The sequence below is a fragment of the Lagopus leucura genome, unplaced genomic scaffold (assembly GCF_019238085.1).
Source record: "Lagopus leucura isolate 7727_CA_CO unplaced genomic scaffold, USGS_WTPT01 Super-Scaffold_100001, whole genome shotgun sequence".
Classification (NCBI taxonomy): Eukaryota; Metazoa; Chordata; class Aves; order Galliformes; family Phasianidae; genus Lagopus; species Lagopus leucura.
The window spans coordinates 98,533,332-98,561,191 of NW_024962262.1; the positions used below are offsets into that span (position 1 = coordinate 98,533,332).

At 47.5% G+C, this 27,860-nt stretch overlaps 1 long non-coding RNA gene across 1 annotated transcript; it reads right to left on the minus strand.

Moving 5' to 3' along the window:
- Nucleotides 1–3,372: 3,372 nt before the first annotated feature.
- Nucleotides 3,373–27,179, minus strand: LOC122177500. The gene is made up of 3 exons (XR_006178090.1): nt 27,010–27,179; nt 18,272–18,427; nt 3,373–3,506 (listed from the first exon to the last, which is right to left on the minus strand). It is a non-coding gene; the product is annotated as an uncharacterized LOC122177500 (long non-coding RNA).
- Nucleotides 27,180–27,860: the final 681 nt, after the last annotated feature.

The following is a 27,860-nucleotide window of genomic DNA, read 5'->3' on the forward strand; positions in this document are numbered from 1 at the left end:
GCTATGTGCTGTCTCCTCTGTAGTGGCTTTCTTAGAGGAGCAGGGATTGGTTTGGAGATCAACTCCAATCTTCAAAGCAGTCAGACCCATCCTTGACTGAGGGAGGGCAAAGGAGCAAATGTCTGCTTGGCAATCCTTGCACTGGGAGATCCAAAAGGCCTGCATAGCCCCGACTGCAGCTCCTCAGTGCAATGAGCACTCACCATCAGTGGCTGAGCCCGCCGTGTGGCTGACTCTCCTTCCACCCTCAGATGCACTTCTGGTGGCAACAGCCTCTCCTTTATGTTTACAAGATGTTGCATGAGATGCCTGTAACCCACCTCCTCTCTGAGGCGCAGGGGTCCCAAAACAGTAACAGTTGCTTGGAAGATGGGTTCAGGAGGGTTGCCAGAGGGCAAAGTTCATTTAGAAGGAAGAAATGAACTAACCTATCCTGGGGACTTGTTCCTCAACTCCATGCCTCAGTGACAAGGCATTTTTCTGCCAGACCTGATCATGGGCAGCTTCACAGCTCTCTGCTGACTCCATGGCATGAAAACGAGAAGAGGCTCAAACACTCCCCTCCAACCTATTCGGCCTTTGTATTTGCCAAAGCATGGTGCCGATTAACCCCAATTAGGTGGAGGTGTATAAAAGACTACCACAGAGCACTCAGCCCTTTCAGATGGACTCCCCAGGTGGTGGTGTCAGGGAGGGCCAGGCAGCTCCAGTTCACATCTCCCAAGTTGTGTGGGTGTTCAGGGCTCACTGTGCTCTATTTCTTGAATGCGCCTGCTTCAGGCATTGCGCTCTTCCTCTGCTCATCACCAGGCTCCACAGCCCCTCCTCCATCTTATTCCACATGCCCCTGGGCTCTGCTGAAGAAGGATGTGGTGGAGGGTCCATGTTTATGGGGAGATGCACTTAGAAACATGGAATCAGAATCATAAAGAGATTTGGAAAAGAGATTATCAAGTAAACACATTCCCACCATGCTCACTATGTCCTTCAGTGCCACATCCACATCTTTCTTGAACACCTGCAGGGATGCTGACTGCACCACCTCCCTGGGCAGCTGTGCCACTGCCTCTCCACTCATTCTGAGAAGACATTTCCTAATATATATCCAACCTGAACCTCTCCTGGTTCAACTTGAGGCCATTTCCTTTCATCCTATCACTAGTTACCCGGGAGCAGGTACTTCCCTCCCCGTCTCTTTCATCACGCTCATCTTTCCTCCTGTGAGATCATCTGTCTCCTGACTTCTTTCATCTGGTTTCCCCAAACACAGCAACACCTTCACCCATGTAACCTTTTGAACCCCTGACTCCTCCAAGGGCTGGAAAGCAAATACAGCGAGTTTGCCCAGCTCTCACAACAGCAACATTGGTGTCTCATTTCTGTCGTTCCTTTCACTTTAAATGGCTCCACATTTCCTGCAGGGTGCACACAGAGATTCCCTCCACTTCCAAGAGGCTTGCACTGCTGTCAGGCAAACAGCCAACTCAAACCATCAGGGCTGGGAGGTTCAGTCAGGAGGCAGAGACTGAAAATCCTCTCTCCAGTGAAATGCCAGGAGAACTTTCCTACAGCAGCTGGAAAGAGCCACGCTTTCCTTGAGATCACAGGATGACGGTCTCTGTGTCGTGGAAAGTTTGTGTCACCCCTGTTGAGTCAGGAGTGTGATACACGGAGTGTGAGTGGCTAGAAGGACAGTGACATGGATTTTTTTTTTTAAGTGTTAAAGAAAAAAAGGATTCTTGACAGCGTTATCACTCATATGGGCCCAAACCCACAGCTGGCTGACATCACGGTTAAAAAAAAGACATTGACTGCAGTGGATTTGGAGCAGCTGTAGGGAGTGAGTCCCAAGGTGAATTGTGAAACCAACACGCCTTCACTCTATTACAAGTTTGTTTTCTGTCAAGGGTTATTTGCCTTGGTCTTTGTACCTTCCGAACACAGCATACTGCTTGCAGATTTCACAGTGAGGCAGACCCGGAGGCAGCAGGCAGTGTCATTACAGGGATGCAGCTCCTCACCCAGCCTGGATGTCTGACTGTGTGTCCTCATACCACGATGTCAGGCACCCTCACCCAGCTCTGCTGGGATGCCATTCAGCTAACCTGAGTTTCACACTGCCCCTCATACCCTGATTTGTACAGCAGCTGTCCATGAATATATGTCTCCCTCTCTCAGATATGATGGATTCTCAGATTGGTGGGAAGGTTCAACTTCTACTCCCATGCCACCAACATCTTGTCTCTGACAACCTGGGCGGAGGGAATGGGGATTGTAAGCCAGGAGGAGGCTCAGAGGAGACCTTATCACTCTCTTCAAGTGCCAGAAAGAAAATAGTTAGGAGGAGGTTGGCTTCTTCTCCCAGGTAAAAAGTGATAGGACAAGAGAGAATGGCTTCAAGTTGCACCAGGGGATGTTCAGGTTAGACATTCTTCCTCATTGCACTCTACAACCTCCTGAAGGGAGGTTGTGGTGAAGAGGGATTTGGCTTCTTCTCCCAAGCAACAAGCAGGACATGGGGTAATGCCTACAAGTTGTACCAGAGGAGGTTTAGATTAGACATAAGGAAGAACTTTTTCTCTCAGAGAGTGGTCAGGCACTGGAATGGCTGCCCAGGGAAGTGGTGGAGTCGCTGTCCCTGGCAGTGTTCAAGAGGCATCTGGATGATGTGCTGCATGATATGGTTTAGTGCTAGTGGTGGCAATGGTGATGAGGAGGCAGTTGGACTAGATGATCTTGTAGGTCATTTCCAACCTTGTGATTTTATGATTCTATGATTCTATGACATTAGGAAACATTTCTTCTCAGCAAGAAAGGCTGCCCAGGGAGGTGCAGTCACCATCCCTGCAGGTGTTCAAGATATGTGAAGATGTGGCACTGAGGGATGTGGTTACAGGGCATGGTGTGGATGGGTCAATGGTTGGACTAGATGATCTCAGAGGTCTTTTTCAACCTTAATAATTCTGTGATTCTCTGATCCTATGACTTTTGGAGCAGCTCTGGTATTAGGTGGTGAGGTTCTGATCATTTTCTTTTCAACTGCTGCCCATGTTCATTACTTAGCCTCATCTGGCTAAGGTAGGGTGATAGGGCTTCATTCTGACCATATATGAGTATCACACAGAGTTTGTGCTGGCTTTGTCCCAAGTACAGGACAGGCAGCATCTTATCCTGGGAGTAGCACAGCCATAAAGACTAGCTGCACAGAACTACCACCTCAAAAATTTAGAACCAACAAGTTTGTTCTCATCTGCCTGTTGTATTGCATGGCTGTGGTGTGTTTGATCTGATGTCAGGAACTGGGTTGACCACATCATCATCATCATCATCATCATCGTCATCATCATCGTCATCATCAGGCTACAGCCTGAGTGGGCTGCAAAGCTGTACCGTTTATTCTCTGATATCCCAGAGCCCCACAGTCTTCTTCTTACTGCAGACTATGGCATAGGAAGGGGTCATCAGCACTGCTGGCATCCAGCACAGTTGGTCCAAACAGTGACCACCTGGAAATACAGAAGCACGATAGGAAAAGAAATTTAACACCAGAATGAGCATCCTCGGGAGCTGATGGGTAGGATTTATTTCTGTCACAGATAGATTAGTCAAGGCAGGATCCTTAATGTCTTCATTGGAGATGTCCAGGCATGTCTTATACAAATAAATATATATATATGATATTTATATATATATATTATAGCTACAGCTGCATAAATACAGCTACACAAATACTCGTTTGCCTGACCATTTCTTGGGCCTGAATAGGCTTGTCCCAACATTGAGGCATAGCACAGCAACACTGGTGTGTCCTGCCCTCAGAAGCTGTGCCCTACAGGCTCTGGGTGTCCTCCAGCAGTGATATGGGAAGGGTGCAGCAGCCCTCAGGGCAAAGAGCTACACCCTGTGCTCAGAAACACGAAGGTATTCTGACCAACAGTTCATGGAGATGAGCTGAATTTCCAGCTGCCCTGGGGAGCAGTTTAGGATGTGCCTTGTGGGGCCATAAACACATGATGGTCCCATAAGGGGAAAGCAAAGATTCCCAAGCCAGGTTTGGGAAAGGCATCCTGATGGAGTCAAGCATGAGGAGGTAGCACAGAAAAACCTTTTTTTTCCCCATAGCTTCACTCATACCAAACCTAGAACAGTAAAAGTGGCTCAGTACATCCTTCAATTTTGGGCTAACTTGTGGTGCAAACCTAACAAGGTCTGCCCCACACATCCTTTGCACCTATGGTGAGTCCCACCTTGGTGCACTGCTCCTGACACCATTTCTGGTGCACCTCAAACAGTCGTGGTGCAGTCTTAGCACCTCACAACTCGTATCCTCTCTCTTGCCAACAAGGCAAGCCTGAGCAGGCTCATTCATTGCTATCCTCCACCAAAAGCACTGGGGAGCAGACAACTGTTGCTGTAGATGGCGGGTTTTTGCTGCTCTGCAGGGAAAACTATGTCACCCTTGACCTAGGAGAGCAGAGCCAGCCAAACCACAGTCTTCCCTTGCACCACATCACTCCCAGCTCCTGAAGCTCCCCAAGGCTGTGTGCAGGGAATGCAGGGAGGGGGTGGTCACAGGAGGAGAAGGCGTTCTCAGACAAAGATCAGATCTCAGAACACTGTATCTGCACTTATTAGGAGGCAGTAAAGAAGCTGGGCAATCAGAGATAAGAGTGAGCAACATGCTGTTCCCAGACGGATGGCTTGCCCGCTGGTAAAAGTGGGGGGCACAGCCTGATGCATTCTTGACATTTTGTTCTCCCAACTGATGCCAGCTCAGTCCTTATCAGCTATCTCCACGGTCAGTGATTTTTCACAGTGGATAACACCACCAAACTGCTTAGGAAAAAAATCATAAAGCTCTGTCCTGGGCAGCTAAGCAGAATATTCTCATCCCAGCCTTCATATGGGGGTATTTGTGGTTTTACCTTTTCCACGCTTCTCTACTTAACCTCTTCCTCTCCATACGCTTTTACAGCCCCTCCCCACCTGAAATTGCACAAACCTCAAAATGCCTTCACTGCTGTTCCTCCTCTATGCTGAACCACATGGAACAGGGCTTGGTGTCACTGTGCTGTGCGAGAGGCAACCTCTGTGCTCTGCTCAGTGTTCAGTCCTTTGTTAAAGCAATATTTGGGAAGCTCAATTATGTGTGCTGAAGCCAGGGATGCAATCCCATTGCTTCCCTTTTGGCTCTGGGATGGAAAAGCTTTCCAGTGGGTTATCTCACATGAGTGATGACAGTGACAAAAACATTCTCTCGAGTAATACATACTGGTACTGTTATACATACGGTGCTGCTCTGCCCTCCATCCTCAGCTTGTGCTGAGTTCATAGAATCATGGAATCACAGAATATCCCAAGTTGGAAGGGATCCAAAAGGATCATCGAGTCCAACTCCCAGTTCCACTCAGCACACCCAAAATCCACACCCTATGTCTGAGAGCGGTGTCCAAATGCATATTGCACTCTGGTACTCAGTGCCGTGCCCACAGCCCTGGGCAGGCTGTTCCATGCCCAGCGCCCTGTGGTGCAGCCCCTGTCCCTGACCCCCAGCTGCCCTCCCCTGACAGCTCCACGCCGTTCCCTCGGGCCCTGTCGCTGTCACACAGAGCAGAGCTCAGCGCTGCCCCTTCGCTCTCTGTGAGGAGCTGCAGCCGCCATCGGGCCTCCCCTCAGCTCCTGTGCTTTGGGCTGAGCACACACGGGACCTCAGCTGCTCCTCAAACAGCTTGTCCTCCAGACCCTTCCCCATCTTCGTAGCCCACACACACACACTGCCTCTGATATACCTACATATACCTACATATACAAATTTACACATGTACAGATAGACATGCACATCCGTATATAAAATCTCCATGCACATTGACGCACATCACACTACTACATTACTAGCTGCTTGGCAGTGCTCTGCAGTGCATCCATGTCACAGTGGCAGTATCCACAAGATGAGCTCTGTGGAGAAGGAGAACAACTATTTTAGCAGACAAAGAGCCACACCTGGTTAAATAGTCAGGTTTCCAGGTTAACTTAGGCCCTTCTTTGGGTCTGTTTTGAAACAAGCAGGATTGTTTTCTTTTCCATTCACCCCTCCATTGCATTGGCAATGATGGGCATCAGCAGCTACAAGCCTGAATCCTTCTGAACAGATAGGTCTACCACAGCCCACTGAGCTGCTGTCAGTCTCATGCAATGCCATGTCATAGCATCACACAGCAGCTGTAACTAGCCATGCCCATATGTTCATGGCTTGCACAGCTTTGTGTGGGCCTCTACATCTGCATGCAGTCTCCCTCAGCCCACACATTGAGCCCTGCAGCTCCTGACTCATGTTGCAGGACCCTATTTGCCCATATTTTTGGAGGGGATACGCTGTGTTGATTGGCACCGTCTGGGTTAGTTCTGGCCCTGCAGCAGTCCAGCTTGTTTTCAGTTCCAGCCATGGGCTGGTCTCCTCTGAGGGAGTTGGCTGCATTCCTCTTTTCCTTCCTCCTCCCCTAAAAGCACCCAACCCATCAAGTGCAGTAGAGCCAAGCACTGCAAGCACAAGGGCAGCTTCGCAGGGACATGCTCTTTCCTTACATCTTGTGCAGGCACAGAGCAAAATGGGCTTTGAGCTTCCTCTGCTGCTTCCTACTAAGCATCAGTGGAAATTTAAGTGCCCGATCCTTCTGCTCTGACATTTCTTCTGTATCATCAGAGAATATTCAACAGTATAGATATAGAATAACATGGCAGAGACCTGCCCATGGTCACTGGGAATGTGCCTTTCTGTTTATTCCACACAAATTCTACTCATTCTCTGTCCCAAGAAATGCTTCCCGGCACTGATAGAAACCCTTTAATACAAAACCCAGAGGCTCCCAATTCCTTGCAGTAGTGGGACAAGATCTGCTAAGTGAAATCCCATGGCAGCAAATCCCATCCTCACATTTCTTCCCTATCTGACAAGGACAACATATTTTTCCTGACTTTGGATGCTGTTTTACAAGCAAGATGTACCAGAGAGGTCCTTAAGAAGTTTCCCAGCGATGTCCCTGCAGTCATCAGGCATGTTGCCCAGAAGGGTTATGGAGTTCCCTCTTTGGAGACTGCCAAAAGCCACCTGGGCACATGGGCCTGGGCACTCTGCTCTGGGTGTTCTGCCTGAGCAGATTGGGATAGATGCACCCAAAGGTCCCCTGGCCACACTGCAATTTTGTGCTTTGGGTGGATGCAATGCCACTGGTTCACACTGATGCTAATTCCAGTGATTAATATTGTTTGTTTCTCCAAACAAGGAACTCCAACTTTTGTCTCTAAGGACGAATTCAATATCTCCTTAACAGTGCAAACTCACAGCTGCTTCATCTGAAATAGGAGGTAAATGGGATTGAGATGAGTTAAAGTGTGTGTGTTTGTGGTGCTCATGCTACAGGGAGGAAATGCATCTTAGTGCAAATTAGGGGAAGTGGAGGAAAAACAACACAAAGAAAATGCTCCATTGAACAGGACTTGAATTGGTATCCTGGCTGCCGGTTTGACTAACTTATGGTATCACTAAATCCCATTCTCCACGCAGGGAAAGAAGCCCTGCAACTGTGCATTGTCAGCGTGACGGAGGAAACAAGGGCAGCTGACGCTGGCTGGGGCAGTGTTGCTCCCTGTCCCACAGACAGACTATTGTTCAGCGTGGTGACAAAGGGCTTCCTTCTTTCCTCTACCTCACTCACTTGCTCATGGATGCATTGGAACAGTGCATCTTTTAGGACTGCATCAGTTATGGGTAGAATGCTTTGGCTGGCTGCCATCAGGCCCCCGCTGCCCCTTGGGAAGGGGCACACACAGTGGTTACTCTCAGAACAATCTAAACTCATCTCTTGGGCACTGCTTTTTCACCTCTCCCCACAGGTGAGTGTTGCTGGAATGGGAGGTGTTTGACAGGGTGACCTCTTCCTCTGCTCACACAGAACAAAAGACCAGGAACGTCTGATAAGTGGCAAGTTGTCCCTGCTGGGGTCCTTCCGGTCTGTTGTGCACACTTTACCAAGAAGACCCAATCTCTCAGTTGGTGATCTCTGGCAAGTGGCAGTATCTAGTATCTGGCCAGGGGAGAGAAGACAGGGAAATAATTTTTTAACCAGTGAGAAAAGCAAAAATCAACACAGTGGATAGCCAGCAACACAGGTGTCACAGCATCCTCAATTGTTCTGGACCATGCAAAGTGCTCAGTGTGAACACTGGTGATCATGTCTTCACTCAGATGACATTGTGCAGGAGGAGGTGACAACCCTGCCTATGACAGAGGGGCTGGAACTGGATGGGCTTTAAGGTCCCTTCCAACCCGAGCCATTCTCCGATTCTATGATTCTACAATTCTATGACTCAGCTTACACCCCTGACAGGTGCCTATTCTGAAGCAAGACCAAATATCTCATTGGAAGTTGTGTCTCCGGGCTGCATTCATACACAATAGCTCAGTTACAGGGAGCGGCCTTCCTTGCATGAAATACGATCATTTTTGGATGGAGGTTAAACAGGTGGAGCTGACTAAATGGTTCAAAGCAGGGTGCACATGAGTAATGCTCTCCTCCTCTCCCCTTATACTTTCTCAGGAGCTATCTTTTCCACTTTGGGCTGTGCCTGAGGCAGGATGGCTCATGTGAAGCCTTGGCAGCATTGGCACACACATGTGAGGACAGACATGCCCTTGTCCTGAGACAAGCAGCCCAGGAGCACAGCTCAGCTTTTCCTCCAGGGTTGGGGTCCTGGATCTCTGGTTTTTGCCGGGGTATGGCAGATAGCTGCATGTATGCAGAAGAAAAGTGAAAAGATGAAAGATGCCTTGTGGTCTTGCTAAGCCATATGTATTTATTTCCCTTACCTCTCAGGCTACTGCCAAGAGCCCAATGAAGAGCTGTGCTAACAAGAGAGAGATCACAACTGTCAAGGTTGTGTCAAACATGCGTGTTTCAGGGAGGTCACCAAAGAATTTTCTCCTTCTTTGTATCCAAATCTCAGGAACAACTAGACTGTGACTTGTATTCTATAGCTCAGGCTAAGCTGGGCAAAACCACTTACCTATGGCACTTGGGCATGCTGACATTCTGCAGCTGGAATGTGGAGTTACCTACAGTTAACTTTACCCACAACAGAACCAAGGGACAACTTATTCATTATTATTCAAGGGAGAGAGAAAGTTTGGCTTCAGAGCTATTTTTTATGGCACACATTTGCGAACAACTTAGCAGCTGTCTCCACAGTACTAGCGTTAAAATCACCCTTTAGTACCCACCCTCTGTTTTAAGTAGGCAATGCACATATGTTCTCATGCCAATACTCTTCAGTCTTTCAGTTCAAATAGCAGTTCTGTTTCACTGGGATTTTCCCATCCGATGTATTAATAGGCAGCAATCATATGCCCTTTTAACACTCATCTTGCCAGGCTAAAAAAAAAACCCCAAAACTGGCTAGGCTCCTACTATCAGCCCTCACTTTTTTTCAGATCACTCTAGTGCCAGTCTTTGCACTTGGTAAATATTTCTCGCTCCATTTCCTGCTCTGCTGGAAGGTTTATTTGCCCTCCTTGCTACTGGCAGCACCTCTCTCTTGTGTCTCTTCAGCAACAACTACATTTTTCCCTCCAAGGTCATTACTGAAGATATGAAGCTGGCTGGTGCCAAAATCAGTCTCTAAGGAATTTCATTACCAATTGCCCACTGCTTTATGTTTCAGCATCTCTTCATTCAGCAGTTCCTTATCCACTTCCTAGTTCAATTGTGAATCCCTGTACACCCCTGCTTTCACAATTTCCTTACCACTTGATGTCAAATATAAGTACATTCCACATAACCAGCGTCTAAAAGTGAGCAGTTCTCCCCCCCAACACAAAAATAATCAGAAACGTCCTACATTTCATATAACCATGTTAAATGTTGTCCTACTGTCACTTCAGTATGTTTATTTGTTCTTGACATTCTTCTTGGCCTCAGCTGTTCTGAGATCTTGAGTTTGTAAATAATCACATCCTTGTTTTGTCCCATTAACTTATATTTTGGTAAAACAGTTGGCACTATGCAACTGTGTAGTCCTTCTCCACACCTCAGTTCCTCAGGATAATTAAACATCTTCTCCATTGGACTTACTACTCAATGTGCCATTTTTTCAGGTCTTTGGGAACCTCCTGATCTGAATAAACTTTGCAAGTTTTTCCTCAACCTCTAATGGGATTGCTTCTATTTCCAGGCCTCTTGTCTTGCAATCCCCTTCTTCTACACATTTTTTCTTACAAACTGAGCCAAAACTGGATTTATGAGGTCTATCTTGATCTTGCTCTCACTGCACAGAGGTCTGATCTCTTTCCTTGATCATTCTTACTTTCACAAACAACTTCTTTGGGCTACTTAGGACTTCCTCAGCAAAGTCTGTCTCACCCTCATATCTGCCAATTGATGTGTCCTCTTCCCTAAGCTGTGTGACCTCTGCAGTATAGAGTTTTTTTGCTGAATGCTCCCATCCTTTACTGAGCAAGTTTTGTCATGAAAGAGAGGCACCTTTTCTAAACGCTCTCCATCCATACTCTTGCTCAGGAAACCAAAATAGCTTTTGCAGTGTTAAGTATGAATATCTTTCACATACAAATACTTGAGACTTTTAGCTCAAATGTCTACATCACCTCCATCCATAACTTCTGTGACGATTCCTGTTTTTTGGTTGAAAAAAAAAACTCACTGTGGCCCCATGAGATTGACTCTTCCATTTAATTTAGACAGAATCAGCCTGTGCCCAGTCAAGGTTAAAAGTTATCTCCTGTCACATTGTTCTGTAATGTCTCACTTGTTACCAGAAGCACAACAGCAGCTCTGATTAGTTTGCTGACTCTTTGTAAGGAAATTTGTCAGCAGATGCATCCGGGAATACCTGAACCAAGCCAGAGCTAGTAGCAATTATTCTCCAGATAGGAAGATAAAACCTGTAGTAATGGCAATTTCTGGTAGTGCACATCTTTCTTAAAACATGAGAGACCTTCATCAACATCCTGAGCCAACCTTGGGTAAATGCAGCAGAATTCCAGTCATCTTTCCTGAAGGTAATATGAGGCAGATGCTGTTTTATCAGCTCTACTGCTTCTTGTTCCTTCACGGTCAACAACATCATGAGCAGACAACACTATCACACAGACTAATTGCCCTTGCTCTTCTTCCAGACCCCTTTTGTGACATGGTGATGATTTCACTTACGGAGTCCCCAGTCACGCAGACTTATCTGACTTATCTTTCCAGGTCCTCCTGGGGTCTCTGGCTCCATTCTGCCCCTTTGCAGCCCCTCCTGCAGCATGTCTTCCTTGTCAGGTTCCCGGATGCCCTCCTCATGATTCTCTGAGCTCTGAATTTGACCTCTCATCTTTCTCTTCTTTCTCTGGCAGGTCCAGTTTTTCCTTTTTCTCTCCCAGAATTGCAGGAGTTGGGAGGGACCTCTGGTTCCATCTGGTCCAATCCCCTCCTTGCTGCTTTTCCTCCCATTTCCAGTTTGTGAGCTTTTGTTGAATTTCAGATGATGTAGTAGCAGGAAAGAGTTCTCTAACGTGTTTGATAAGCTCTTCTCTGGTGTCCGCTCAGAAGGTGTGGTAGAGGTGACCCAAGCATATCCGTGCTTATGCTACAATGAGGGTACAGGGACTGGGATGAGGGAGTCTGCTCCTTGCTGCAGTGGGATTTCCACATCTCCTGACAACCTAGAATGACGTAAAGGCATCCTTAATAGGCATGCACCAATAAGTGAAGCCCAGCACCTCTTGAGCATCCTGAAGAAAAATACAGTATAGCTTTCAGAGCATGAGAGTGTATTGTTCCATGGAAAGTGCTGGCTGTAGCTATCCAAAGCAAAAACATGAACTTGTGAGAACAGCTGTGAGATTTCATCAGCCTTTGTAAGCCTTTCATAAGCCTTGTTGAGTTTCCCAGCTCCAAAATGTCTGCTGACTTTAGACAGCAAGGGCAGGCCACGGTAGCACAGAGTCAGAACATGCAACTGTTTTCACCTGTAGACAGTAATTCTGGTTGCAGTTATGGCTGGGAATCTCATTTCCTTGGGAGGAAGACAGCTGCTGTAGGATTGCACAGTGTGGTTGACAGAGGTCAAGTAACTCTCTTGTTGTGCAATGCATCTGGTCCTAGCCAAGTATCAGATGAAGGCAGATGGGATGGACAAGTCTCCAGCACCTTACTCCAGATGTCAAACCTCCCACTCCCCTCTGCCAACACTTGAACCACGTTCCTCCCTGCAACTTCCTTGTCTCTTTCCCTTCGGTACCAGGTTTTCCATCACCGTTCTGCTGGGCAGTGTCATTCACATGGAACATTTCCTCCATTACGTTTCTGTCCTAGAGGTGATGTCCTGGCACAGCAAAGCCTGATGGCAGCATCACGGGACAGCCTCCCATTGCTTCTCGATGGCCTTGCTCAAGGTCACACCGCATGGCAGCGACAAGAATAGAGCCTGTGAATGCCACCTTCTTATCCTCTTGTCCCAAGGCCAAGCACCTGGGACAAAGTAATATCCGGCCAAGTGTGACAGCAATGCCTGGGTGTGACTGTGGAGCTCAGGAACAGGTTACTGCCAGTGCAGCAACCCCAGCAGTGCACACAATAGGCAGCGAGAGGTGCCAGCTCCGGAGGCTGGGGGCCTGGGGACACGTTGTGCTGGAAACACTGGGGCCCCATCCAGCTGCACCAGCACTCTCTTGCTGCAGGACTGCCAGTTCCTCCCCGGGAAAGCAGCAACGCCCTGCTGCCGGTGCTCCAGTCCCAGCAGGAAAGTGGGGATTTAGGGACAATGCTCAGGCGGGGTGATTGAGCCATTCAGCAACGTGCTGGCCAAGGTGCGAGTTCTGTGACGTGTGCTCTGTGCTTGCTTTTTGCATAAGCCTGCATGCTGGGGAGGCAGCAGGCATGGGAGCTGCAGGGTGATTTTTGCCCCACCTGCTACATCTCTGTCCTAGAGACGTCCCTTGCAGAAAGGCTGTCATTGACCCTAGAGGGACAGCTATCAGATGCTGACAGCATGGACCCTTGAGAGCTTGGGGGATTTGGGCAGCCAGCCACTATGAAGCAAAGCTCTAATTTTGGTAGAAAAAAGGTCATGTAGCACAGGCTACTGCCAGCTAATGAGAAACGAGTCTGGACAATTAATCAATACACAATCTCCTCCGCTAATCATATTGATGGAAGATGAGCTCCATCCTCCAGGAAGGGCAAAGGCCATTGAGTTAAACCATTTAACAGCATTTATTTATAACCTTGGTGGTTCAATAATCTGAGTCTTCCCTGATAGCATCAGGCTCCCAGGGGTAGGCAATACTGCACATCAGGAAGAGAAATGCAACAAAAAAAATCCAGCTGTTTCTTAAGAGTAAAATAGCCCATTAAGAGAAATGAGTACTTTAAAAGGCACCTTCCTTTTTTTTTTTTTTCAAAATTTTCAACCATATGCACGTATACACAAAGAATTTCTGCAACATTTCGTAAAAATTCTCCAAAAAGCATCATTTCCCAAAGGGAAATGTTAAAAATATATATTGGTGAAGTCTTAGGGCATCCCTTGCTCGCAGTTGCAGCAGGATGCCCTGCTCAAGAAGTCCACCACAAAGCGTTAGAGAAGAATTTGCATTCTCAAACCACACCTTTCCTCTGGCAGGCACAAAAAGCTTTTTAAGAAACCAGGCCCTGTGGGTAAGGCGAGCTCACACTTGTGTAATTACGGCCTGTGTTGTAACACACACGTGCTGAGGGACAAAGATGATGTCAAGACACAGCTGCTTCTGCCACACAGCTGGCTTCCTGCCTCCCTGATACAAATCCTGCTCTTGCTAGGCTGCAAAGAAGCGGGTGGTTGGACTGTAAATTGGTGGCTTCAGATTGTTCTTTGTGGTACTTTTGTTGTCCCAGCAAAATAACGCAGCCCTTCGCTTGCATTGTCCATCCATCTGAACAACATGGGGGAAAGGCCCTCCTGCTCACAAAGGAGCTGTCTGCTTGCAGAGCTCCCTGCTGGGACTTATTTACAGAGCACTGCTGAGAGTCACCAAATCTGCTTGTACAGCTCTGGAGATCGTTCAAATCCTCAGTTCCCAGACCACTGATTAATGCTGTGCAGGGAGAAGTTAGGGCTGAGGATAAAACTCCGCTTTCAAAACAAGGACCGCCGGTCTCAAATTGAGTAAACATTTTCCCTTGCCTGTGTCAGCTAATCTGATTGCCAATAAAAGGGCAGGCTGTGGGAAATGGCAGCCACGCTGCTGAACTGCCATGGCACTGAAGAACATGTGTTAGTGGGCACAGTGGGGATGGGTTGATGGTTGGACTAGATGATCTTAGTGTTTTTTTCCAACCTCAGTGATTCTGTGATTCTATCATTCTGTCCCCCAGCACTCTGTCCTGCTCCATCCATTGGGGCACAAACAGAGCCCCTGTGGTACAAAGTGAGTTCAGAGGTAAATCTCTGTCTCTGATTCTGGAAGGAACAGCAGGTTACTCTCCAGAGCCTCATCCCCCCATTAACTCTTACTTACAAACAGCCACAGGGCCAATGCATGCTCAGAGGATGTGCCTCGTCCTGCTGGATCCCAGCACAAAGGTACTGACGCAATAGATAAACCCGCCCTTTGAAAGAGTAACTGAAGCCAGAACGGGATTTTCTCACACTTTGAAAGCATCTCTGGACAGGAGGGCTTAACTGCATTGGCAAAGATGTGTTCCATGTGCCCAGGGTCTGTGGAGGCAACCTACAAAGCTCTGCTGACAGCAGCTGCCCAAGGCAGCATCCAGATTGCATGGTTGTCCATGAGAACCTGTGACATTTAGTCTACAGATACAGAAAGCACATGCAAGTACAGATATATATATATATGTGCACACACATGCCACCCTCCAGTGCTGCTGCGAAAGCCCATCCAACCAGCAGCTGTTGTCTCTGGTACTGCCAAAGGCTAATGAGATCTTTTTGAAAAGGGCTCTAAGCCTGCGTGCATTCAGGTTTAATTTTGTGCTCATCTTTCCCAGCTGAGTTTGCAGAGAATGCTGCTATTGTGAGGACAAGAATCTTCCTGCTATGCCAGCACACGTGGGGACTGATGTTTCATAACCTGCCTGCCATCGGGAGGACAAAGTCCAGTTGAGTGGGCATTGGCTCTGCCTTTCCTCTCAGATAGTGCAGGATCACCCGAATGCAAGTTTGGCATGCTCCCAGGGCATGGCACAAGGCTGGCCAAGAATGCGAGGCAGAGCCATTATCGGTGCACTGTCCCTAACAAAGTGAAGACATTCTGTTTCATCAGAAACTAATATTTGTCCCTGTTCTTTCCAAGCAGAGGCAGAAAGGCGCAGGCTGTGCCTGCTGCAATGTGTACCTGGTGTGGGGGCTGCTGATCAAACACTTTGACTTCAGAATTCAGGAGCAGCATTCAGACTGAGTGTAAAGCAGAAACAATAAAGAAGGGCTCTTTGGGAAGAAGGGGAGAAAAAAATGTAGAATCATAGAATCACCAATTTTGGAAAAGACCTACAAGATCATCCATTCCAACTGTCCACCTATCACTAATGTTTCCCCACTAAACATGTCTCTCAGTACAACATCTAAACGTTTCTTGAACACAAATAACACAAAATAACTTAATTCCAAGTGTTTTCCCATCACAACAACCAAAGAAGCTATGATTTGCAAAGGGGCTTGTCCATTCCCCTTAGGTGAAGGAAGGTGCTGGTCATACAGAACCTCTGCTCTGGTGTCTCCCCATTATCTTTAATGCCAGAAGCAAGAAAGATGAAGCTCTAGGACTTCTCCCAGCATTTTAGTTTTGGTTTAGGCCCCACACAAGCCAGTCAGCTAAACAGGATACTGAAGTATCTAAAGAGATGATGTTAATCTTAATTCTGTATGACATTTGTTTATTTTCTTTGTAATTTGACTCTATCTACAAACCGGACTCTCTTGCATTTGTAAGTAAATACAATCCATTTGTAAACCAAGACCTACTGGCACAGCTGAGCCTGAGTGATATGACGCGTACTGGAAGACGCCCTTCTGCTGGGCAGTGACCATTTCACACAAAGCTGTCCTGGAAAACTCTTCATGTCCATTGCCTGTGAGGTGGTGGGAATACTGAGTGGTGGGGATGATGTGGGTCTGCCCACAGACCACCGAGTTGTGAAACTGTGATGCTAGGGAGGCAAGAGAGGCTGTCTGCTTAAAGAGGTTCCTTCACAGGCATTAGGCTGAGACAGCCAGCCTTGGTAGCTGGACTAGTGAGATGGAAAGGGCTTTGGAGAGGCTTCACAGCAGAGAAGCTAGAGTGGCTCTCCACTGTTCCCTTCCAGAGTGAAGGTGACAGGCTATTTCAGCAAAGGAGTCTGCTCCTGGGGTGCCAGGCATCTGCAGAACTCACCTGCAATCCTTTGATTTTTTTGAGATGCGCAGCCAGAGGCAGTGGTGAGGCAGTACGTATGTTTGTTGGGAGAAACTAGCCACATGGTGGTTTTTAAGGCCTCGATGTCACCATCTCTATCCCAGAGCCTGTCTCTTCCCATGTGCCACTGCTTTACAGCCTGCTGTTGCCTCTGCACCCAGTCCAGAGTTAATATTTTATCTAGAAGTCCAGGGAAGCTTGGTTAAAATAGTGATAGCCTTGAAATGCCAAAGCTAACTTCAAAATGTTCCCTTCCAGACTCTGAAACACTGCTATTACAGTACTCCCTGATAAGGAAATGGCTTGGGCTAACAGCTGGGGAGATTATTCACAGAAATCAGTGCCGTGATTGTCTCTGGATCCTTTTCATCTTTCCTTCCTGAACTCCACCTTAATGGAGAGCGACTGGATTACTCTTCCAGCTCCAGGGAGGCAAAGTGGGAGCAGCTCTCCAGCAAAGGAAAAGCTGCTCATCCTGAAAAGGTTTCTTTGCTCTTGTTGCACACGATCATTTTTCCACCACACAGCGTAATTATGGGAGGGACCGCAGTGACAAGGGGACCAATGACGCCTTTTTGTTTAATAATTAACTCACGCGGTCTCCTGGTGCCACACACTGTGGCCAGTGCTGCAAGGAGGTAAGATTGTGCTGGTTGGAGGGCTCAGCACAAGATGGGCAGTATGGGAAAGCTGATTTCTCATTCTTCTGCTCGCTTCTATTGTGCTCCAACTTGCCAGAGCTTGGGTTTCTCCATCAGCGACACCTGAATTGCTGTGGATGTTTCTTCCTTCCTGCTGAGCACTGCCCCAACAGCATTTTGCATACACTGCACATACTGTTTTGCAGAAACAACAGACACTGTGGTATAGTGTTTCACGGGGACCATGTAACAACTATTTAAAAGAGCAAAGCCAAAGTATGTAGCAAAGGCAGCCAGAAAGATTCATCTCATTGAGTCCTCTGGCTGCAATCAGTCACAAAGCTCTGCCTTGCTGCCCAACACCACTCAGTCACAAAACTGTGAGCTTTGCAGCTCAAAGATACAGGTGTCAGTAGAATTTGCTGGGAACCTTCTGCCAAACTTTTTTTTTCAAGTTTTAATGGAAGTTTATCACTTCCAAATAATTTCCAAGGGAAGTGCTGCTTCCAAGTAACATGTCAGCATGATGTACCGCTCAGGGGATCCTTTCTGTGAGCATCATAATATTCAGATGTTTTTTGAAGTTTTGTAGAAGGGGAGTCTATTTCCCACTCTGTTTGACTTATAGAGAGGCAGAGACAAATCTTACTGGCAGAAAAACCAATCTCAACAAACATCCTTTAAGGTAGTGAAAATTGCCCAAAGGCAACCAGTGACACTTGCAGCCAAGGCTGTCAGCTGCAGTTTTAGCAGCTCCTCCCTCTGAACAAGAGCCTGAGATGTCAGCACATGTCCTCGCTGCCTGGGAAATGAGCTCTGTTTCTATATCTCTGTCTATTTTAAGGCATATCCCATTTGCAGTCCTTTCAGCTCTCCATGGTCAGGAATGCGGCTCCTTCTGGAAGGCATCCACTTGGCGAGACAACTGTGCTTTGACTGAGGATCAAGCATGCACCATGAATGCTCCTATGGGGTTGGGATGCCCTGCCCAGAGACATCAGCAGCACCATGTGTCTGTGAGCACCTCTACGCAGCAGGTTTCCAAGGTTTCACAAGCTCAGCTCTCAAGGCAGAGCAGTGGATGTGAGAAGGACTTGGGTTTATACAATTCACACAGCTCTCACTTATTCCCAGTCCTCATGCATCTAGTAGTGCTTCAGCTATACCCTGTTGCCCATATCCTCCCTACCTGCCCCACGTCAGTTTCCTTTCGAAGCCTCCTTCACACTCCTTAGGCCATGAGTGCTCCCAATAGGACATGCTAGGCAACTGCCACTCCACGTCTTGGGGAGGCTGCCAGCCAGGCTCTGCGGCTCAGATAGTGCAATGACCTTCAGGAGGCTGGCTGCAAGGTGAAAGAACACAAGCAACTGGTTATTCAGCATGCAGGGATTAGCGCAAATAAAGAAAAAAAAAAAGCTCATTTGATTGTCTTCTGTAAAATGTTATTGTCTAAAAGTCAGATCTGCAAGCTTCAAAGCAGAAGCTAGGAAGAGCCAAGGGCCAGGGTGAGATTTCATCTCAGAGTCCTGGAGGACACTTGGCAAGGCTCCCAGTGCTGAGAGAGCATGAGAACCAGTGAGGAGTGGGACCATATTGTTCCAGAACACATCTGATTGAGTACACCGGTTCCCTATATTTCCTGCTTTCCATATGATCACTCCCAGAGAAGCTCAGTATGATGTTATCATCTCTGATTCAAAGTAGGAGAGACAACAGTCCGAATCAGGAGCAAACTTAGTAGAAGATTGAGTTTGAGAAGAGATCCTTGAAAATCCTCTCCCAGTCAAATATCCTAATGGTTCCTGAGAGACTTGGTGCAGATTTTTATTTCTCTGTGACCACCAAACATTACTACAGTGTTCAATTTGCCTATGCTCAGAGCACTCCCGGGGCAGACTGGCTGAGCTGGAGGGAAACAGCACCTCAATTGCACCCCAAAATCAACAGGTGGTTGATTAAGTCAGAGCACAGATGAGAGACCTGGGAAGGGGAAAAGGGAGATCTCAACAGGTTTCAACACTGTTTTTGCTTAAGTACAACAGTGCTCTTGCAATGCCTAGAATGTAAAGGTGGAGGCCAAGCTTAGGATAAAATGAAGATTCGAGGCTAAAATTCTCCTTTTTCAGTCCTTGAATAAGAAAAGCGTCTCCATATTTCTTCTCAGGCTCATCAAGCTCATTGATGTGTGACTAACTCTTTCATTGACCAAAGCCCAACCACTTCCCTCACATGATCTTACATAACTGCTCATCTATTTTGTTAATGAATGGAGCTTGAGAAAATTTCCATTGCCGAAGGCCCTTGGGGAAAAATGCACAAGCATAGTCTCCACATTTTGCGTACCAGCATGGGATTTTCCTATGGATTAACTGAGTGCAGTGGAATGTTTTTTTGATTGCTGTCACCCGTGCCTGAAATAGTAAGCAAACAGATGAGCACCACATAGAAAGAAAGAAAAAAAAAGAGCCCCTTCCTGAGCCAGAGGAAACGGGAGACTCCCTGCACCAGGAGGAGCAGCAGGGACATCATCGCCATGGCCACAGGTTGCACTTATTCCCAGGCAGGTGGTCACTATCAGGCGAATGCTGCTGTGTTTGCTCAGCGCTGTACAGAGCCAAAATACCTTCTGGCCTCCTTCTCTTCCTCCCTGGCACAGACACAGCAGTAATAGCTTGCTCGTGTCCTGGGGAAGATCTAGTCCCGGAGCAGCAAGCAGCTCTCCCTGACCTGCCATAGCCTGGACAGAGCAGCCACGAGCACAGTTCCCATGGAAAGGTTTCTTAGGGTACTTCATAAGCTGAACTGTTTCCTCAGTGAGTTCTTCAGCCTCACATGGAAGGAGGCAGAGAGCTCTCTCTGCTCTCCTTGCCCTGAATGCAGCATAACGCCCCAACTCCCAGTTTGATGCTAGGCAGCAGTGGAAGGAGGTGATATTTCCCTGTTGGCTGTATCAGCACGCAAAAGGCACACACACACGAGCGTGTACTGCAGATAGGAGCTGGAAGGAAGTTAGGGATACTTCTAAAAGCCCGTACTGATTCTTCAGATTTTCCCAGTTTATCCACATTATAATGTAGTGCTCCCTAAATCACTTTTATCCCCAAAGTCATCCCACAGGTAGAAGGCTGGAGTAGGGGAGCTCTACCTCTCCTAATGCAATACCACGCAAAGGCATTTATAAGTGCTAGAGATACTGTGTTTCTCAGAAATGTGATTCATGCTGTTCTCTGAGGATGTACTTTGGAACCAAAGTATTTGTTATGTGTGTGGCATGGGCTCCCTGCTGTGTGAGCTGCAAATCTCATGGCCATAGGGCTTGGGGGGATGCTGCTGAAGCTAGCAGAATAGCTAGCTTGAATTTGGCACAGCACTACCGTGAAGGATGGCAATGGCAGCATTGAAATACTGGAGGATATTCCTTTCTCTTTCAGTTCATGAGGAAAAAATGTAAATGCAGTCCTAGCCTCTGTAATGTCTGGTCCATGTGCAATGCTGAGAGAATATTTAACTGCTGAAAGAACATTCCCTTCCAGAGGATCGAAGCGAAGTTAATCAGTTCCAGACTATATTCAAGTCATGGGTGCTAAGAGGACAACACAAGTACAAAACCTTGAGGATGTTCAAAGTCTTCTGCTACTCCTGGCAGTTCCATATCTCCCCTGGGATGCTACACGGAAGTATCTTTTCACCTCCTGAGAAAGCAGGATTATTAACTCTCTCAGGGACAGGCCTGTTAGAGAGGGAAAAGGACAGGAGAAGTGACAAACAGGGACTTTTTAGATCCTCCTTTTGCGTCTGGATGGTACTTCAGAAGCCTGGCAGCAGAGGCTGCTGCAGCAGCTGAGCTGGGAAAGCCCTGAGGCAGGTCTGGAGAGGTTCCCTGACCTACAAGTGTGCTGGGTGTTCACCATCTCCTGCTGGGCTGAGATTCTCATGACAATCTGCCAGTGGTTGTGGATCTCAGGTTTTGGAAGGTGCTCAGTTTTTGCCAGATCCTCCTCTTATGCAGCAGCATATTTAGTTATTCTTTCACCCTACAGTACAGTTGATTTGCCCTCACCTAATGGAGACTTAGGTATCAGCATACTTTCTCCCACATGCATCACTGGCTGACTAGCTAATGAGATGGAGTCTGGGCTGTTACTTCTCAACCAAATTCTGATTTTTCCTTGCACTTCAGCATGGAGATGTCGCTCTGTGGAGAGGGAAAAAAAAAAAAAAGTATTTGCAAAATGCGTTTACCATAAGCCCTCCTCTTTCCTGCTGTCTCATCTGAAAACCCCCTTGAGGCTCAAGGTGAAAGTTTCCAGTCCCCTGCAACAAACAATATTCTTTTCTCTAGAGCCCAATTTGCTTTGAGCTGGGAAGAGAAAGGAGGGAAGTGATGCAGTCTCTAAGTTCATTTGGATGACTGAGCACCTCTCAAATGCTTCAGCCAAAGCACTCATTACTGTTGGTTTGTTTTGTTGTGGTTTTTTTTTTTTTTTTTTTTTGGGGGGGGGCTTTTTTTTTTTCTTGTTAACAGAGACAGAGATCTTACTATGCAACTGAAACCTTCGTGTGTTATGAAAAGCTCAGCTACTTCTAGAGGAATGATGACTTAGAAGCTGCAGTGGTAAACTGAATTCTGTCTTCAAAATAACAAAGAAAAAGTCTGTGTTGCTATTTTCCACCTTGAATTTAAATCCTCTGAAATGAGCAGCCCTACCCAGGCACTGCATAAAGTTCTTCCTGAAGTAAGACGACAAGCAGGGAGCAAGCTAAGCTGATTAGTGCAGCTAAAGCTGTATCACATTGCCAGAGCGGGGTCATATGATGGATCACTGGGGTAAGTAGTCAGGAAGTTTTCCAGGGGCAAGGGAGCAGATCGGACATAGCAGAGAAGCCAGGTAAAATGGGCACTTGGGGAGTGTCTAGGGGATGATCCAATGTCACTTGTCTGCTGTACACAGTCTGAAAAAGCAGGGACACCCTTGCTTTGGATTACATTTTCCACCTGCTCTGAACACATGCTCTCCACCAGTGACCCACATCTTCAACACAAGGTCATGGGTCCAGGGATGGCACAGTAGCCCACTTGACCCACTGAGGGGCCACTTTGGAGCCAAGGGCAGCGTCTCAAGACGGCACCCACCCTAGGATGGTACCCAGTGGCAGGCCCAGCCTGAGCCTGAGCCCAGCCCTTTGCAAGCACAGCTAGGACTCGGTGGCTCCTGTGCAACCACATGACACTAGAGCAAAGGCTAGGCCTGAGACTTTAAAAAAACATGAAGGCCATAAGGTTGTGATGATGGAAAATGAGTGCTCAGCCACCCCATAGAACGTGCATTATTAAACAGATGTGAGCACTGGCTGCCACCTGCCTTAGAGCTGTGCTTTGCATACATGCAGAACTTCTACAAGCTATGCTTCTTATCGGACTCAGCTATTGAAAAAGAAGGCCCTTTGTCTGATACCTCCATGTGAACCTTCTTTAACCACAGATTTTCCAGCTCTCACTTTCTCTTTGCTTTTCTTTACTGCCCTAGCATAGATCAAGAACACTTGCCAGAAAATAAGACAAAGGCTTGCTGCAAGAAATAGCAGTGAGTGGGCAAGCAGGGACGCACAGAGCTGCATGGAGAGTGGAAGAGAATAGCTCCTATTATTTTGGTAAGCCACTGTTGACCTTGAAGCAGGACTCACAGGGAAAGGTAACAGCTGGTATTAGACAAATGATACAGCTAGGGAAAACAGAAGAGCTTTCAGACACACAAATCCTCCTGAGCTGAAGCAAAAGACTGTGAATATCAACCAATGCACAAACCACAAAAGTTTTCCGTGCCTCTCTCTTCTTTCATCAGAGAAAATGCAGCTCTGCAGATAAATACTTTGCCTCTGGACACATAGCAAAACAGGGGCATGACAATATCCCTTGATTCAGGCTTTTCTGTGTTGGTGTGGTACTTGTCCATCCACAGAAGCTGTGGCTGTTGCTGGAGCCACCAACCAAACCAATTATGGTACTGCGCTAGTGCCCCCAGAACTTGAGAAGCACTGGCAGATGTCATTGCATCACTGCACACAAGCAGTTTTTGAATGCAATGCAATCCCTGCCTCAGTGCAGAACTGTGACTTACACTGACTCCAGAGACACCAGGTCATCTCATGCAACTGCTCCATATCAGACTTCACTGCAAGTAGTCATTGCACTTTACAAAAAAAAAAAAAAAAAGCTGTTTGCAGGCACTGAGGAGATCTACCAGGGTTCATGAGAGCTCAGCATCGGCACTGAAGAAGCAGGTGGGGTTAGAAGAGACATCACAAACCTACCACAGAGCTGTATCTAATGGGCATCGAAGCAAACCATATTCTGCCCTGTTACAGGGACAAGCAGCAGTTGTATATTGATTAATGATGTCAAAGCCTCCAGGGGATCTTTCTGAGAAGCAGGCAGTTTACTTAGCATTCTGAGATCTCTGTTTCAACTTTAAGCCAGCAATTCCTGATTTGTCTGTGGGCAGACAGACATCTTGGCTTCAGTACTGCACAATGGGATTTGCACAGGAGACTGTATTTGAGTGTAATCACATTGTGTGTCACAGGAGAAATCCAGCCCATAGGGAGCGAACCATGAGCGAACCACTGGTGCTCAGCTAGGCAATTTCTTATTGTATGACATGGTTGTTTTCAGACCTGCTGCTTCAGCCTGTGTCGCTCTGCTTTCCTTATTAAAAAATTCTAGGGACACTTCCCCAGCAACGATACTATTTTGTTCAGGAGAGAAAAACTTAGGGCTGACCAACCCCGTTACCAACAAGAAGGTGTCTCAGATAGCAACAAAAGAACCAGTATCAATAATGGAGAGGGGAGAGAGAGGAAGATGCAATGAAATGGAGAGAGAGAGGCCGATCAACTTAATGCGACAAGGCCCAAGGTTAGCGAAGGGCTATTTATAGACTCCAAGTGGTTCAGCCCTGTGCATTTAGAGGCTGGTTCAAACTGGCTCCTTAACAGCAGTTATAATCATTGCAGAAAAGCAAGAGAAAAAAAAGTGAAAGCTTGGAAAATTCACTGCCGGAGGTAAAGCTTTAGAGCCAGGGCTGGCTGGAATCAGAAGTAACTGCATTACGGAGAGATTGAAAGGTTAATAGGAAACCAGCTGACACTGAAAGGGAACAATTAGAGAGGTTAAGGGGCTTAATATTAGATTAATGGTTGCCTGGAGGAAGAACAGCAGAGATTTCAGGAAAGTGGAGAATGATGCACAGAGGGGTATTTTTCATGGATGGAGAGCTCCAAATCTACTCCTGCCACTCCCTGGATAAACTGGAAGGAGGTGGTTCTGCCATTACTTGCCAGTCTCATTCAGTCTCTGCCCCATCTCTCTTTTCTCCTGTCTCCCTTCCTTACTTGCTTTGGGTTTGCTTTCCCCCCTTAAGCGCTGTCTGTCTGTGTGGTCTGTATTCAGTGTCTTCTTTGTGTTCTTCACCCATCCCCCCACTGTCTCCTTAAAGGTCATGATAATAAAATTATGCTGAGAATTCCCATGGCCTTTTAATTCCCCTTCAGCATGCTGCTCTCCTTGGTGGGGATTGGACATAGCACTTTTACCGGCATTACCCGTAACCGAGAGTCAAGATTTCAAAGAGAAGCATTTTGCCAAAGATCAGATGACACGTTTGTCCCCCAGTAAACTTCTCCTGACTTGATGGACGATAATGACATTAGCGAGGCCCCTGAATACCAGAAGTGACTTTAAAAATCTTCTCAGCAGGACAGTGTTGGACATACTGCAGGGAGTGTTGAGTTGGCACAATACGAACTTACAGAACGGCTCAATCGCCTCTCAGAACGCGAAGGGAAGGTGGAATGTTCTACAAATGGCATTCAGCACATGGGCTGAGTGACCACAAGGAGCACTGCCCTAGCAGGTGAAGGTCCATATGTACACTGCTGCTGTATGGGACAAAAAGTTAAAACAGGCCTCTTAGAGGAGGAGAAGGGAAAGGAGAATGTTCCGTAGCTCAGAGGTTCGGATTGCTCTTCTGGCGCTGCAGGGGGAAGGAAATAAGCAGTTCTCCATCCCCCAGAGGATGGGGTGAGCGGTAAGGAGCTTGGGATGGGCTCTCCGCCTCTGTACAGAAGACAGACTGCAGCCATAACTTGACCTGTTCCACTCCCCCGGGGTCATTGCCCCTGCTAGCACACTCGATCACTGCACCTCAGTGCCACAGAACCTTGTCACACAGCACCGCCAGCTGCTGCCTAGGACAATGTTGGGAGTATCAGGCTCCTCCCTGCACCACCCTGGGGGACATCTGAGGCCCAAGGAGAAATTCCTCCCCCCTGCAGGCTCAAGGATCTTTCCAACCCCACGTGCTTCTCCCACGGGACAGAGGGAACTTTCCCCGAGTGCCTGGCCCTCGACTGCTCCTCGTGGATTCAAACAAGTGCAAGCTGGCTGGATCCATCTGTATCATACATGGATTCCCACAGCACAGCCTCTCCTCTGAAAACCTCCCAAGGCAAGATTAGAAAGCAGTGCACTCAGCACTTCCTTCTAGGGCTGTAAAAGCCAGGCTGGGTCTCAGACACTGCACAGGCACCTGACAGAAAAGTTTTCCCACTTTTGATAGTGACAGTGAATGGTCCCAGCACTGACGAGCCACAGCCTTCTGTAGCATGTTAGCTCCAGCACACTTGAGATGTGGCTTAATGCAAACTGCAGAGGTCACCCATGGGCTTCCAAGGGGAACAGAACAAGCAGGTTCTGGTTGGCATCAGGGGGCCACTCAAGCTGTTTTCTTCATTTATTCCTGACAGCTGAGCACTGCCAAGGTACTGTAGATTGGTACACAGACTGGAAAGATTGCCAGAGAAGTGCTTGTGGATGTGTGTCTCCCTTCAGTGTGGCTTAAAAGCAACAAGCCTGAGAGGAGAGTCCCCCTTCCCACCTCCCTGTCCCACACAGCACTCCCCAGATCTAGCACAAGCCTTGCTCTGCACCCGGCCAGCCACAGTGCTGGGGCTGCACTCCCACTGCCCAGCACCTGCAGCCCGCTGTGTCCCAGAGCTAAACACACACTGCAGCTGGGGAACTCCAAGCGCTCTACAAACAGCCATTAATCCTCAAATCATCCCTAGGAGCCAGGCTTCTAATTATTTGGCTTGCCATTATCTCTGGAACTCACTGTGCTGTTCCTCCAGCCCTGGGATGAAGAAAGGTAAAACAATACCCACTATTTCATAACAAATTGCAAATTAAATCGACTCCAGCTCAGCGATTAGGGGAAATGTTACCTTTTCCATAATCACCCCCTGCAGGCAAGAGCCTGAGAAAATGTAGCAACAGCTATTCTTTAACAGTTAGGTAAACTTTGACATAAACCTGGTGTGACAGGCTCCAAGTAAGACAGCCAGCGAGTGGCGGATTTCTGACAGCGGAAAGCAGGAATCCTACCTCCTGGTTCCTCGTTTTATCAAACAAACTGTCTCCCCCTCTGAGCCAAAGGTGAGTGCCGGAGGAAAAGCAGATCATGCTCTCCATGTCTTTGTAAGAGCTTAAGGATCCTGAAAGATTTCAGTCCAAGGGAAAAAAATTAAACATTTTTCCACTTGTTTTTTTTTTTTTTTTTTCACACCACTAATGTGGATCTTCAGGAGTCTGGAAGTCACCAGTCTGTTCAGCCTACGTAATGAACAAATGAAATACAAGAAAGTACAGGCAGGGAGAAGGAAGGGGAAACAGAGTCAAAGTCCCAGAGTGCTGTTTGTAAGTAGCAACAGCATAAACACGGCAGCACAATATACAACATATCAGTAAGCAAAGAGGTGAAGTTCAAGAACAGAGTCAGGGTATGAGAACCTACAGGGGTCAAACTCCGAGTAACCCCAGAGGCCTACATGGACAGAAGACAAGGAACAAAACAGGGATCCCCATACCTTCTCCTTCTGAAAGAGAAGCCCTAAGTGGTGTGAGATGTGGAGTAAGGCAGACCCAGCCTACAGGAATGGGAAGGACCAGGTAGCAAGCAGAGCCACAGATCTCCTTTTTATTCCTCCTGTATTGGCTGGGCTTGTGCAGATGGATTCTGAGAGAGGCAACGCTGAAGGAAAGGAGATGGAAGTGGGTGGGGAAAGCCAGCAACACAAAGGACAATTATGAAGCAAAGCAGAGGTGAAAGAAGCAGCAGGAGAACAGGGCTGGAGCAAATGTCAGCACACGGAGGAAACGGTCTCACTTCAGTGAGAAGAAAGGTCACTCGCTTTGCTTTCAGAGCTGTCCCTCTTGCAGTCCTTCTCTGCCCTCTTCCTGCCTTTCCCTCCTGTTACTGCTGCGCAGCCCTGCCCTGCTATAAGGCAATAACGAACTGTCCATTCTGCCCCCACCTCTGTCTCCATTCCAGCTGTACCTGTTTAAATTATTTTTGTGGCTGGGAGATTTAATTACGGCTGGTCTGCTTCGCACTGCCTCGAAAGTCATTGCTATTTCTAGGTATACCAAAAAGAAGAAATCCAAGAACGGTCTGCAGTAACCAAGAAAAACCTTGAGCAAACAAACTTTGTGCAAACTTTATGCAAGGAAGCAGAGAAATACACTGACAGCTCAGCTCGTAGCCCTCAGGCCATGCTCTGAAAAGACCAGACCGGAGCCTTGAGCTGCAGCCGCAGCACCCGTGCGGAAGGCAGAGCTGTGAGCAGCCCTTCCCACACAGCTGCGAGCGACTGCTGATACTCGAGCGGTGCCTGCTGGTCTCTCGCACACGGCACTTGGAAATATTAACATGGGGGAA